Source organism: Neovison vison, chromosome 5 (genome assembly GCF_020171115.1).
Source record: "Neovison vison isolate M4711 chromosome 5, ASM_NN_V1, whole genome shotgun sequence".
NCBI lineage: Eukaryota > Metazoa > Chordata > Mammalia > Carnivora > Mustelidae > Neogale > Neogale vison.
The window spans coordinates 129,908,330-129,921,595 of record NC_058095.1 but is presented as its reverse complement, the minus strand read 5'-3'; positions in this window follow the sequence as shown (position 1 = coordinate 129,921,595).

Genomic DNA, 13,266 nt, shown 5'->3' with positions numbered 1-13,266 from the left:
GCCTAGCCCAACATGTGGGGCATAGTGTATATTGACATAGTATTTATAGAATAAATTTATAATATCCTTTTTTTTGACACAGGCAGATTTCTTTTTTTTTTTAATTTTAGTTCACTCAAAAACATGTCAATTCTTGGAATAAGATTGATGAAAGGGAGGACTACATATTTATTCATTGAACAGAAGAAAGGGGATGTTAGGAAAATGAGAAAGTGACATGTGCATGTATTTTGATCTCTGATTTTCAAGTTTAATAAGCAACTCTAAATTTTATGCTTAGTCATCTTGAAATGAAATTTTGCATGGCATTGTGAATTTTTGGTCATTTATTTTTTATTTTGAACTTATAAATGATGTTATTGTATAATTTTATGAAAGTATAATCTTATGGAATGGTAGTATATTGTGAGTTAATAAATATAAGATTAGGTTCCAAAAATCCAATCTGATATGAATAATAATTTAAAAGTCAGACTCAGAATGAATTTGTTGAGAACCACAATCTTGACCCTGAAAAATTTTTCAAAAAGTGTAATATGCTATGGACTCTGAAAAACAATCTGAGGGGTTTGAAGTGGCGGAGGGGTGGGAGGTTGGGGTACCAGGTGGTGGGTATTATAGAGGGCACGGCTTGCATGGAGCACTGGGTGTGGTGAAAAAATAATGAATACTGTTTTTCTGAAAATAAATAAATTGGAAAAAAAAAGAAAAAAAAGTGTAATATGATAAAGTCATTGTCAGCTGCAGTTCTGGCCACTCTTGGTGCTCTCTCTGTCTCAGTGTATACCCTTCATTTAGATTTGCAGATTTTAGAAAATAGCTTTGATGATGCTATTGATGTAGGGAAATTTACTCTGACTGTTATGCACATACTTATGCTACAGTGGACCTCTCTCTCCCTCTAATCTATCTCTTATTCCCTCCCACACTATATTGGGTTGGATGGTATTGCTTCAGAATTCATGTCCATTAGGAACCTTAGAAAGTAACCTTCTTTGGAAATAAGGTTTTTGCAAACATGATCAAGTTAGATGAGATTGCGATGAATTAGGGTAAGCCCTGGGTCCAATACGACTATTGTCCTTATAAGAAGAGGAAGTTTGGACATAGAATCACAGAAAACCAAGGATTGCCATCAGCCACCAGAAGCTAGAAGAGGCAGGAAGTATTCTTGAGATTTAAGGGGGAGTTGAGGCTGCTATCTGGATCTCTAGCCTTCAGATCTATGAGAGAATAATGTCTTGTTTTAAGCTACCCAGTTTCTGGTATTGTTATAGTAGCCATAGGAAACTAATATATACCCCAGACCCAAAAGAACCCTTTTAAGGATTTTTTTTTTTTTAAAGATTTTATACACTTATTTGACACAGGGGAAGAGAGGGAAAGAGTACAAGCAGATGGATTAGCAGAGGGCAAGAGAGAAACGGGCTCTCCACTGAGCAGCGAGCCTGACGTGGGGCTTGATTCTAGGACCTTGGGGTCATGACCTGAGCTGAAGGCAAACGCTTAACTGACTGAGCCACCCAGGAACCCCAGAACCCTTTTGGGTATTTAGGATAGGGATTTTGTAAAGATGAATAAAAAGAACTATAGGAGCTTTCAACACTCACAGAGTGCCATATGTTTCTAAGGGCTGACAGTGAAGTGTTTTTTGTCTCTAAAGGGTGATATCACCGATTCCTTCTCTTAAAAAGGAACAAGGTTTCTTTCTTTCTTTCTTTCTTTCTTTCTTTCTTTCTTTCTTTCTTTCTTTCTCTTTCTTTCTTTCTTTCTTTCTTTTAATAAGATCTGACTTAGGTAAGGTGACAATATATGCTGTAAATATCCAAAATAGTTAGTGACTTAAAATGATGAAAACAACATGACTCACTCATGTAGCTGTCTAAAGCAGATGGTCCTGATTGGAAGCCTATTCTCCTCCAAATGTAGATTCAGGGACCCAGGGTCCTTCTCCTGTTTTGCTCCAACATCCTCAACACTTGGCTTCAAAATCACCGTGGAAAGGGAAAGAATGACAGTATGGGATGATTTTAATGGGTCAGATTTGAAATTGGTACACATTTTTAGTAATTATATTTTATAGCCAAAACTCAGATTATATTGTTGCAAACAGGGGTCTAGTAAAAGATCTGGAGAAATTTTATTCATATCTTATAACTAGCAAATAGAGAAAGTAGGTTTGGTTACAGGGTCAATTCATTTCAATAAATAATTACTGAGTAATTATGGTGGTTCAAGAATATGTGCTGTCAATCAGTAACTAATGAGTTACTAGGGGATTGTCTATAATTCAGAATTCATAATAATTTAAGCCAAGTTTAAATGGTTTTTAATATATTGAATATTAAACATAAGGTTGATACATTTTCTATTTTTTTATTTTTTACATTTATTTTTCTAAGATTTTGTTTATTTGAGAGAGGGAAAGTGAGTGAGAGGCAGAGTTTGAGCGCATGAGTTGAGGGGTGCATGGGGGGGCAGAGGGAGAAGACAACATCCCGCTGAGCAGGAAGCCTAATGCAGGGCTTGATCTCAGGACCCAGGATCATGACCTGAGCCAAAGTAGCTGCTTAACCAACCCAGACACCCCATTATTTAGGTTTTATATTTTAACTTAGCTTCCCTTGTATAGTATTGATGTTTAATGTCATTCTTTATTCATTTGTAAACATTTTGCAATTTATTCTATTATAAATGTTCTAAAAATTTTAAAATAAAAATAACTTTGGTACAGATAAAGGAGAGAGATTAAGCAGTATTTGAATATGTGCTCACTTCAAACCCATAATCACACCAGTCATTTTAAACTGATATAAAAATTAGAAAAGCATGGTTAAAGGAAATGGGCAAGTTTGAGTCTCTGACAGACCTAACTTGAATGACCTCAGTGTCAGCTGCAGCATTTGAAAGCACGTTTACAAGAGTTAATCTAGAAAAAATTACAAGAATGTACCCTTCTGCAGTATCTGGAGATCTTAGCAAAGGGCTGAATAGCAATCAGAAACATCTTTAAAAAAAAAAAAAAAAGATACTTTTTGTTCCAGTGATAGGCATTGTATTTTTAGACTGTTATCTCTTGGTTTAGGAAAGTGAAATGTTGACAGTGTTCTCAGTAATTTATACTGTTCTATTTTAGCTTAGAGGACTTCAGTTAGGTGTCTTCACTCTTCAGTTGAGGCAGGACCAGCAGGTGCTGGGGAGGCAGCCCCTGCGGTATTTGGACATAAAGTTTGGAAAAGGAACTGAACTCAGAGGGTCTTAATACAGAGTGATACTATTATCATGTCAGTCTCTTGCACTTAATTTAAGAGTTTCATTAAGAGACTACAGAGTTTATTTTCTGGGTGTTTTGATCAATGGATTTTTTTTTTAAATTTTAAATTTAATTTTATTTTTTCATTGTTCCAAGAGTCACTGTTTATGTACCACACCCAGTGCTCCATGCAATACATGCCCTCCATAATTCCCACCACCAGGCTTATCCAACCCCCCTCCCCTCCTTCCCTCCAAAACCCTCAGTTTGTTTCTCAGAGACCACAGTCTCTCATGCTTCATCTCTCCCTCCAATTTCCCCCAACTCACTTCTCCTTTCCATCTCCCCATGTCCTCTATGTTATTCCTTATGCTCCACAAGTAAGTGAAACCATATGATAATTGACTCTCTCTGCTTGACTTATTTTACTCAGCATAATCTCCTCCAACAATGGATTTATTTTTGGCTATCCTGGGACAAAAATATCAGGAACAAAATATGTGTTTTTTTCTCTCTCAATCTCTCTCTCATTTTCCTGCTCTGGAAATTGTCTTTGCAGCCCTTTATCTTAGACAAAGTTAAAATGCAAATGGAAGTGAAAAGCTAAAGTGTTCATTGTTGTATATTCGTAACAAATTTATATTAGCAAGTAAAACATCTTTTACTAAAACTATAATTGGAGGCTGAGTTAAATTTGTGATTAAAGAGGAAACAACCATGAAGTAAATGGTAGTTAGGCACAGTAAATTAAAACAACAGCAAATGTGTCTAAGAAATACGTAGTTTGGTGGGTAAAAAAGTTACCACTGTCATATTTCAGACTAGTTATTAGCTGTTAGTACTTACCCTAAACTGTTGCTGACATTTATCATATTCCAAACTTGAAATTGCCTAGTAAGTAGTAGTGTGAGAGGCAGGGGAATCACAATAATCCCAAGTAAGGGAAGTTGCAGTTCTTATTACTAGTCATCAAACACATAGACAAAAAGCTTATTACACTTTGCAGGAAAGCCATGTATTTAACCTGATTGTACATTATGAGATTTGGTAGGGGATATTCAGAATGTCAGAGTGGTTTATTAATTTTTCCCCTTTTTATAGATTTGGTAATATCCTGTAATAACGATATAGATCTGAGTTAAAAACTGACTCATCGGAAGGAAAGGCATACTTTTGCCTCTGGCCAACCTCTGAGAATATAATAACCTGTTTGGATAAAAAAGCTAAATTATTTAACAAAAAGCTTGTTAGTGTTAGCAGAGTTAAGGAAGTCAGAACCAAAATTGGCGATAAGATTGAGTTATGTGAGAAGTCTGATTCCCACAGGCCCTTTCCATGAATCTCCTGTTATATACTACCAGGCAGACACAGGAGACAATTATTTTTATGGTATAAGCGCAGATAGCAGGGAGAAGTGCAGATTAACTGTGCCTCCCCATCCTGAACCATTGTCTCAAATTGTCCAAAGCAGATACCTCAGTGGAGGTCATTAAATTAAGGGCTAGGGAAGTGAACATGTAACTGAGAATTGTTGCTAGGAAACAGATGACTCCAGGTTCCAGCTCTAGAATCAGGAAACATGGCTGAACACAATATCTGACTTTAAGAGAGTTGCTTTCCCAGTGTCTGGGATTAAGAGATGGTGTTTGAGCTTCCACTTAGCAATCAATCTTCTATTCACACACTTGCTCTACTCACACACAAATGAAGATACATTCACATCAACCTTGCAGGAAGTGAGATGATGAAGAAAATCAGCACCCAGAATAGGCATTCTTGCCAATTGCCTCTCAGATGTGGTCATGGATAACACTAAATAAGGGACTCCTTTAAAGGCGGAAACCAAGAGGCAGGGTGGGGGATGGGGGTTGAGCAGGGGTGAGTTTGGGTATGAGTAATGCACCTAGAAATTTTTTCTAGAAAAATATCTAGGAATCTTCCCACTATCAGGGCAAAAAAGTTTATACTGTTCTTGCAAACAGGATATGAAATATGGAGCAATGACCATTTTGTTTCCAATTAATTTTTTTCTCCAATGATTTTTTTTCTGATGTATTATCTTTATCCTCCATTTTATCTAGAAATATCTAGACTTTGCAGTTATGTGAAATAAAGTATTTACTTCGTTTTCAGTCAAGGTAGACTGACTTTTAACTGATATTAAAAACTGATATTAAAAACCTTAGAATGGCTACATGGACATTCAATTCTCTAATCTTTATGTTTTAGAGAATATATTTATTTTATCTTCTGACTTAATAAAGAGTTTGGTAACATCTTTTAGTCAAAATTGTATTCTTTCTGAATTTTAAAAACAATTACACTTGGTCTGGAAATCCAGAGAGATGTCTGATTGAAATTTAATTATTGTTACAGTATAGAGAACCTGCTTTCAAAATATGAAATCCTTTCACATCTATTTTTTTCTACTTGAACTTCTAGAATAGTTTTCAGTAATGAATTGTTTACGCTCATCTTGCTTGACCTCCTGTATGCCATTTGAAATTAAAGACCTCTTTCTTCTTTCAGTTAAGAGAAACTCTTGATTAATTATTTTTCCTTTTTTTTTTCCTCCTTGTTTTAGTCTATCTGAGTCATATATTTTAAATTCTGGTTTGATTCCTTCTTGTCTTTTCTTTCTTTTGACCTTTGTCTTTTTCTTTTGCAACTCATGCTGGGAGATTTTTTTCTAAATTCATAGTCCAAATCATTCTATCAACTACATTTTTTTTTTTTAGGATGGTGATTAAATATTTTTATATTTCTTTAAATTACGTTTTCTGTTCTATCCATATCCCCTGCTGGACAACTCATCTTGTTTCTCCTAGTACAAGATTAAGCCTATGCAATAACCTCTTTATAAAATGCTCTCTACTTGCATTTACATATTTCCTATGTATTCATCATATTTCAAGTAATATATCACATTCTGAGGGAATTCTTCAATTCCGAGGATTTTTTTTGCTATTATTAAATCTGTTATTTTTATCTTCATTGCATATATAACTCAGTTTTTATGTTCTTATTAAATGATTTTTCTTCAGTTAATTTTGAACTTAAGAAAAATGGTGTGTGATTACAGTCCATTGTAGTGTCAGTGTGGAATATTATAAATATGTGTGGTATGAGTGAATTAACAAATTATGGCATGCGGAAGGAAGTTTCTTTTTCTCTTCAGCTTCTTCTCCAGTTCTTGTTCTGTTCTTAAAATAAATCCTTCTTGGGGTGCCTGAGTGGCTCAGGTCATGATCCCAGGATTCTGGGATTGAGTTCCCCATTGGGTTCCCTGCTCAGTGGGGAGCCTGCTTCTCCCTCTCCCTCTGCTGCTCTGCCTGCTTGTGCTCTCTTGCTCTCTCCGTCAAATAAATAAATAAAATCTTTAAAAACAAACAATCAAAAAGCCCTCCTTAGGGATCTCTGCCATTTTTACAATTAATGATTAATTTCCTAAGACCTTAGCTCCACAGTCCTCATTAAAGAAGTGTTTGTATTTTTATTTCTTTAATGCTGAGATATTTGCCCTAGAACTTACAAGAATCTTACCTGTTTTTTTCTTTATATACCAAACTGTGATCGCAGTATTATCCTTATTATCATGTTTAATTTCTCTCTCTCTCTCCTCTAAGCATGGTATTCCTGACTTCGTCTTCCACCATTGCTACAAGGAATTCTTCATTGAGTATTCTTATTTTAGCTTTATCATCCTACAGTCAAATTTCAGTCTGAGAACATTCTCTTGATTATTTGTTGTGACACTTAGAGTAGCACATCTCCTCATTTGTGGAATGTGCAGCTGCCATTTTCACACTTCTGAATTCTGACTGCAGCTTGCAATTATGTGCATTTGTTGATTTCATATATCTTTTGATTTATTATATATCTCATTTAAGTCTCTCAGCAAGGAGAAATCTGAAATTCAGAGATTTAAGCACACTTCTCAATAGCTCTCATTAATAAATGACTGAGCTAGCTGACTCACGCAAGTCTCTTTAATATGGAAATCTATTTTAAAATCAAAATTTGTCCATGTCATTCACTTCCCTGCTTAAATTCTTCAATTGCTCCCTGTCACCTAAAAGATTAAATCTAAATCCTTAAGCATGATACATAAGCCCTTCCATGAATTGGCCTCTTTTTATAGATCCTGCTTCGTTTCTTGCTCTTTTACACCACAAACTTCATACAAAGTGCTTCACATAATATATCATTTCATAGTTCTATTCTTTTATTCATACGGTTTCTTTTGACAGAAGTGCCGGCTCCACATTTTTCTTTAACATTTATAGTTCCTTTTCTTCCAGTCTCGGCTCATTTCTGCTCTTAATGCTTTCTAAGATTATCTGGGTGGTTTAAATGTTCATCTTCTGCTCTTTCAGCACTCTGAATATCTGCCTTCTTACATATATTATATTGTGTAGAAATCAGTGATGTTTTGTCTTTGTCTCCTCCACTAGGATGTAAAGTACTTGAGGAGATCACCTCTATTTTTACTGACTTATTTAGTTTTAAATTAAGATATAATTGACATATAATACCATAGTAGTTTCAGGTACAACATAGTGACTTCACATCTGTGTACACTGCAAAATGATCACCATGAGTCTAGTTACCATCTGTTGCCTTACAAAGTTAGTACAATGTTATTGACTATATTCCCCATGCTGTACACTACGTCCCCATGACTTATTTATTTTATAACTAGAAGTTTGTTTTTCTTAATCCTCCTTAACCATCCCATGCCCCGCCCCCCGGCAATCACTAATTTGTTCTCTGTATCTATAAGTCTGGGTTTTGTTTGGTTTGTTTTGTGTTTTAGATTCCACAAATAAGTGAAATCATGCAGTATTTCTTTTTCTCTGTCAGACTTATTTCACTTAGCATAATCTCCTTAAGGTCTATCCATGTTGTTGCAAATAGCAAGATTTTATTCTTTTTTATGTCTTTGTGAGTATAACACATCCTTTTTATGCATATATCTATTGATGGGCAATTAGATTTTTCCATAGCTTGGCTAATATAAATAATGTAACAATGAACATAGGTATTCATATATCTTTTCAAATAAGTGTTTTTATTTTATTTGGATAGACACTCAATACTGGAATGCCTGGATCATATGGTAGCCCTTTTTTCTTTTTTCTTTTTTAGAAACAGCCATACTATTTGTCATAGTGGCTGCACCAATTTACTTTCCCAACATCAGTGCACAATGACTCCTTTCTTTCCACATCTTTGCCAACACTTGTTACTTCTTGTATTTTTGATAATAGCCATTCTGACAGGTGTAAGATTGTATCTCATTGTTGTTTTGATTTGCATTTCCTTCATGATTATTATCTTTTCATGTGCTTATTGGCCATTCGTGTGTGTCTTTTTTTGAAAAATGTCCATTTAGATCCTCTGCTCATTTTTCATTGGATTTTTTTTTTTTTTAATTATTGAGTTGTGTGAATTCTTTTTATGTTTTGGATATTAACCCCTTATTGGATATACAGATATCTTCTCTCCCATTCAGTAGGTTGCCTTTTTGTGTTTTTGAGGGTTTTGTTCAGTCTGCAGAGTGTTTGGTTTGATGTAGTCCCAGTTATTGATTTTCACTTTTGTTACCCTTGCCTTTGGAGTCAGATTCAGAATAACAATGCTAAAACTACTGCCAAGGAATTGACCACCCATTTTTTCTTCTGGGATTTTTTTTTTTTTTTAAGTAAATTCTAGGCCCAATGTGGAGTTCACACTTATTACCCTGAGATCAAGAGTCATGTGCTTTACTGACTGATCCATCCAGGAGCCCCTCTTCTAGGATTTTTATGGTTTTAGCTCTTTCATTCAAGTCTTTAATCCATTTTGAGTTGATTTTTGTATATCGTGTAAGATGGTAGTCTACTTTTATTCTTTTCCATAGAACTGCCTAGTTTTTCTGACAACATCCATTGACGAGACTATCTATTCCCTATTACATATTCTTGCCTCCTGTGTTGTAATTTACTTGACCATAGATGTATAGGTTTATTTATGGGCTCTCTATTTTGTTAAATTGATCAAGATATATGTTTTTATGCTGATATCATGCTGTTTTGATTATTATAGGTTTATAGTAGAGTTTGAAATCAGGGAATATGATGCCTCTGACTTTATTCTTCTCTCTCAAGATTGTTTTGGCTATTTGGAATCTTTTGTGTCTCCATATAAATTTTAGAATAATTTGCTATAGTCAGTGAAAAATGTCATTGGAATTTTGATAGGGCTTGCACTGAATCTATAGATTGATTTTGGCAGTATGAACATTTTACAATATGAATCTTTCCAATCCGTGAGCATGCAATGTCTTCCCATATATTTATTTTCCATTTATTTGTGTCTTTTTCAGTTTCTTCCATCAGTGTCTTATAGTTTTTAATGTACAGGTCTTCACTTCCTTGGGTAAATTTATTTTAAGTATTTTATTCTTTTTGATGTGATTATAGAGGGATTATTTCCTTGATTTCTCTTTTTGATAGTTCCTTATTAGTATACTGAAATGCAGCAGATTTTTGGATATCAATTTTATATCCTGTGCCTTTATTGAATTCATTTATCAGTTATAATGGTGTTATGGTAGAATATTTAGGATATTTTATATAAAGTATTCTGTCATCTGCAAATATTGACAGTTTTACTTTATTTTTAATTTCTATGCTTTTGTTTCCTTTTATTGCCTAATTGCTATTGTTAGGACTTTCAATACTATATTGAATAAAAGTAAAGGTAATGGTCATCTTTGTTTTGTTCCTGATCTTAGAGGAAAGGCTTTCAGCTTTACACTGTTGAATATGATATTAGCTCTGGGTTTGTCATATAATGCCTTTATTATGTTGAGATACATTCTCTCTATACGCACTTTATTGAGAAATTTTATCATAAATAGATGTTGAACTTTGGCAGATTATTTTTTTCTGAATCTATGGAGATGATCATATGATTTTTATCTTTTATTTGGTTAATGTGGTGTATCACTTTGATTGATTTGAATTGTTGAACCATCTTTGCATCCCTGGAATAAATCCCACTTGATCATGGTGTATAATCCTTAAAATGTGTTGTTTAATTCAGTTTGCTAATATTTTGTTGAGGATTTTCGCATCTATGCTCATCAGGGATATTGGCTTGTAATTTTCTTTTTTTTGTGGTGATCTTGTCTGGTTTTAAGGCGAGGGCAATATTGGCCTTGTAAAATGAGTTTGGAAGCTTTCCTTTCTCTCCAGCTTCTTGAAAGAGTTAGAGAAGGCTAGGTATTACTTTGAATGTTTGATAGAACATTTTCACCTGCAATAAAAAAGGAGTGTGTATTTTATATTACTCTCTTTTCTTTTTCTACCATTAGGCCAAATAGAGTCTAAGAGATATTTAAAAGGAACTATTTTTGCAATCTATTCTGTAAATAAATAATAAATAAAATAAATAAATGGCTTTTCCCTTAAAAGTGAGGAAAAATGCTAAAATTTTTTATGTGACTGACATTAGAGCTGATGGTATAAATCAATAATTCTCTTTTAAGACTTTTGGAAAGTAGAGAGCTTCATGGTATGAACAGAGTAAAATTCCATTTTTTTCTTTGTATAAGACTAACATCTAGCTCACATTATCAATTACTAAATAATATGGATTCAAGATATAATACTTTTTTATTTTTTAAATTTTTTTAATTTAATTTTTTTAATTTTTAATTTTTTCAGTGTAACAGTGTATTCATTATTTTTGCACCACAATATCAAGTTAATCTATTTCAGAACTTTAAAAAAAATTACAACATTTTAAAACAAGTAACATATTTCCAGTGAAAAACCATGTGATGTCCTTATTCCTTGCAGCCTCATCTGTACTTTTAATTCAGTTTCTTTTGGAAGCACATTTTATTAATTAATTTATTTATTTGATAGTGAGAGAGAGTGTGAGCAGGGTGGGGGGAGCAGCAGAGGGAAAGAGACAAGCAGATTCTGCACTGAACATGGATCCTGATTTGGGGCCCAGTCTCATGATGTGGAGGTTATGACCTGGACCAAAATAAAGAGTCTGTCACTTACCAACTGAGCTACCCAGGTACCCCAGCTTCCAGGTACCCAGGAAGAACATTTTAAAATATTTCTTTCATAAAAGATTTTTAATTTTTTATTAAATTATCAATATTTAATTATTGATCATGAAGAATAATTAGAAGTTAATATAATTATTTTATATTATCATATTGAAGATATTATTTCATGTATAGTTGGCTTCTGTTCCTACAAAAATATCCACTTTGAGCCAACTTGTTGATTCATTTTGTGAAATTGATCTTTTATTTCCGGGAGATTTTAAGATTTTCTCTTTGTCTATGATATTTTGTAGTTTCAATATCATATATCTAGAAATTGATTTATTTTTTATGTATCCAGGTCAAGATCATCTGCCTATTCATTTGTTTTTTCTACTAATGAACAAGATGAAGAAAATATTAAAGTTGCTACTCTATTATTTGGGATACCTGGCTGGCTTAGTCAGTAGAGCATGTGACTCTTGATCTAGGGTTGAGTTTGAGTCCCATGTTAGGCATAGAGATTACTTTAAAAAATTTACTACAGTATTATTCAAGTGCCCTTTTCCAGTTTTATGCATGTCAGGAGGCGGTTGCATTTGGGCAGTTCTAGTCTCTGTAGCTCCTTGGTTTTGACTTCCTTATCTCTTGATTTCCACCGCATAGTGTTCTTTTCCTGTAATGTAGTGCTACACAAGCAGGTGCAACCAAGCCTACTGCTTGTCATCCTGTGTGAAGAGGCTTGGGCAACTTACACAAATGCTGATACTCCACTATTGCTATTGCTGTGAGCAGTAAAGGTCTTTGTTTTTGACCTAGGAGTCCTGTGTCTTCTGCCACTGTTCAAGAAATTGGAAAACTAATTTATCTTACAAGTATACTAAAATCTCAGACCTTTCACTTTTCCCCACATATGGATGTGTCTTGATCTCAAAGACAGTAGTGTTGCTACTTGCTTTACATCCTGATTATTTAAAAAAAATATATTTTATTTTGACTTTCATTCTGATTTAATATCTTTTGCCAATTCTATAAATTTCTTATCAAAATATTATTTTCAATATTCCTTTTGTTTCATCTTCTTTATTATTAATTCTTAAAACTTTTTTGTACATATATTGATGCATTTATCTTTCAGATTATTTAAGTTCTCTTAATTATCATCCATTTTTTCAGTTCTTCAGGTTATATTTTATAAGATTCTCAGTTTTGTCTCCTAATTTATTAATTCTCTCCTTCCCTGCATGTATTTTTAAGTTAACTGGCCCAAGGAGTTTTACATTTAAAGGTCTGCATTTTTCTGTAATAGAAATACAATCTTGGTTCTATTTCACATCTACTTGTACTTTTTCATATTATCTCATTCTTTTTATATTTTTAATCCTTTAAGCTTTTAATCATTTTAGATACACCATTTTTTAACATTTTCTTTTAGATTATAATATTTTTAGCTTAAGACCTTGGAGTTTCAATCACTTTTATTGTATCTGATTATTCTAAATTATGGTTGATTGCTTCCTTACGTATTTTGTAATTTTGAATTGCTCATATTTTAGAAGGTCTGTGTTATCTTTTGCAACCTGAAAGGAGCTTTCTTTTCAAATACTTATGTGGATCCATCTTTTGTCCCTGCATGGCATTCCACTCCAAACCCTAATTTTAAAGACCCAACATCTGTGTCAGCAGCCATACCATATGCATCCCTTATTAGCCACAACATCACTTGTTGTTTCTAGTGTCTCAAAACGACTTTCAAATTAATTGATTTACTAAAATGACTCACAGAATTCAGTAGCGTGTTACAGTAGTAACTAAAATTTATTACATAAGATACAATGCAAGATCAGTATGAAACAAACATGCATTGGGTGGAATCTACAAGGGTCGGGTAAAGGCTTCCAAGTCATTATCCTACCAAGTCTCATTGGATGCATCCTTCTATCTTGTAGCAAACTACAGTGCA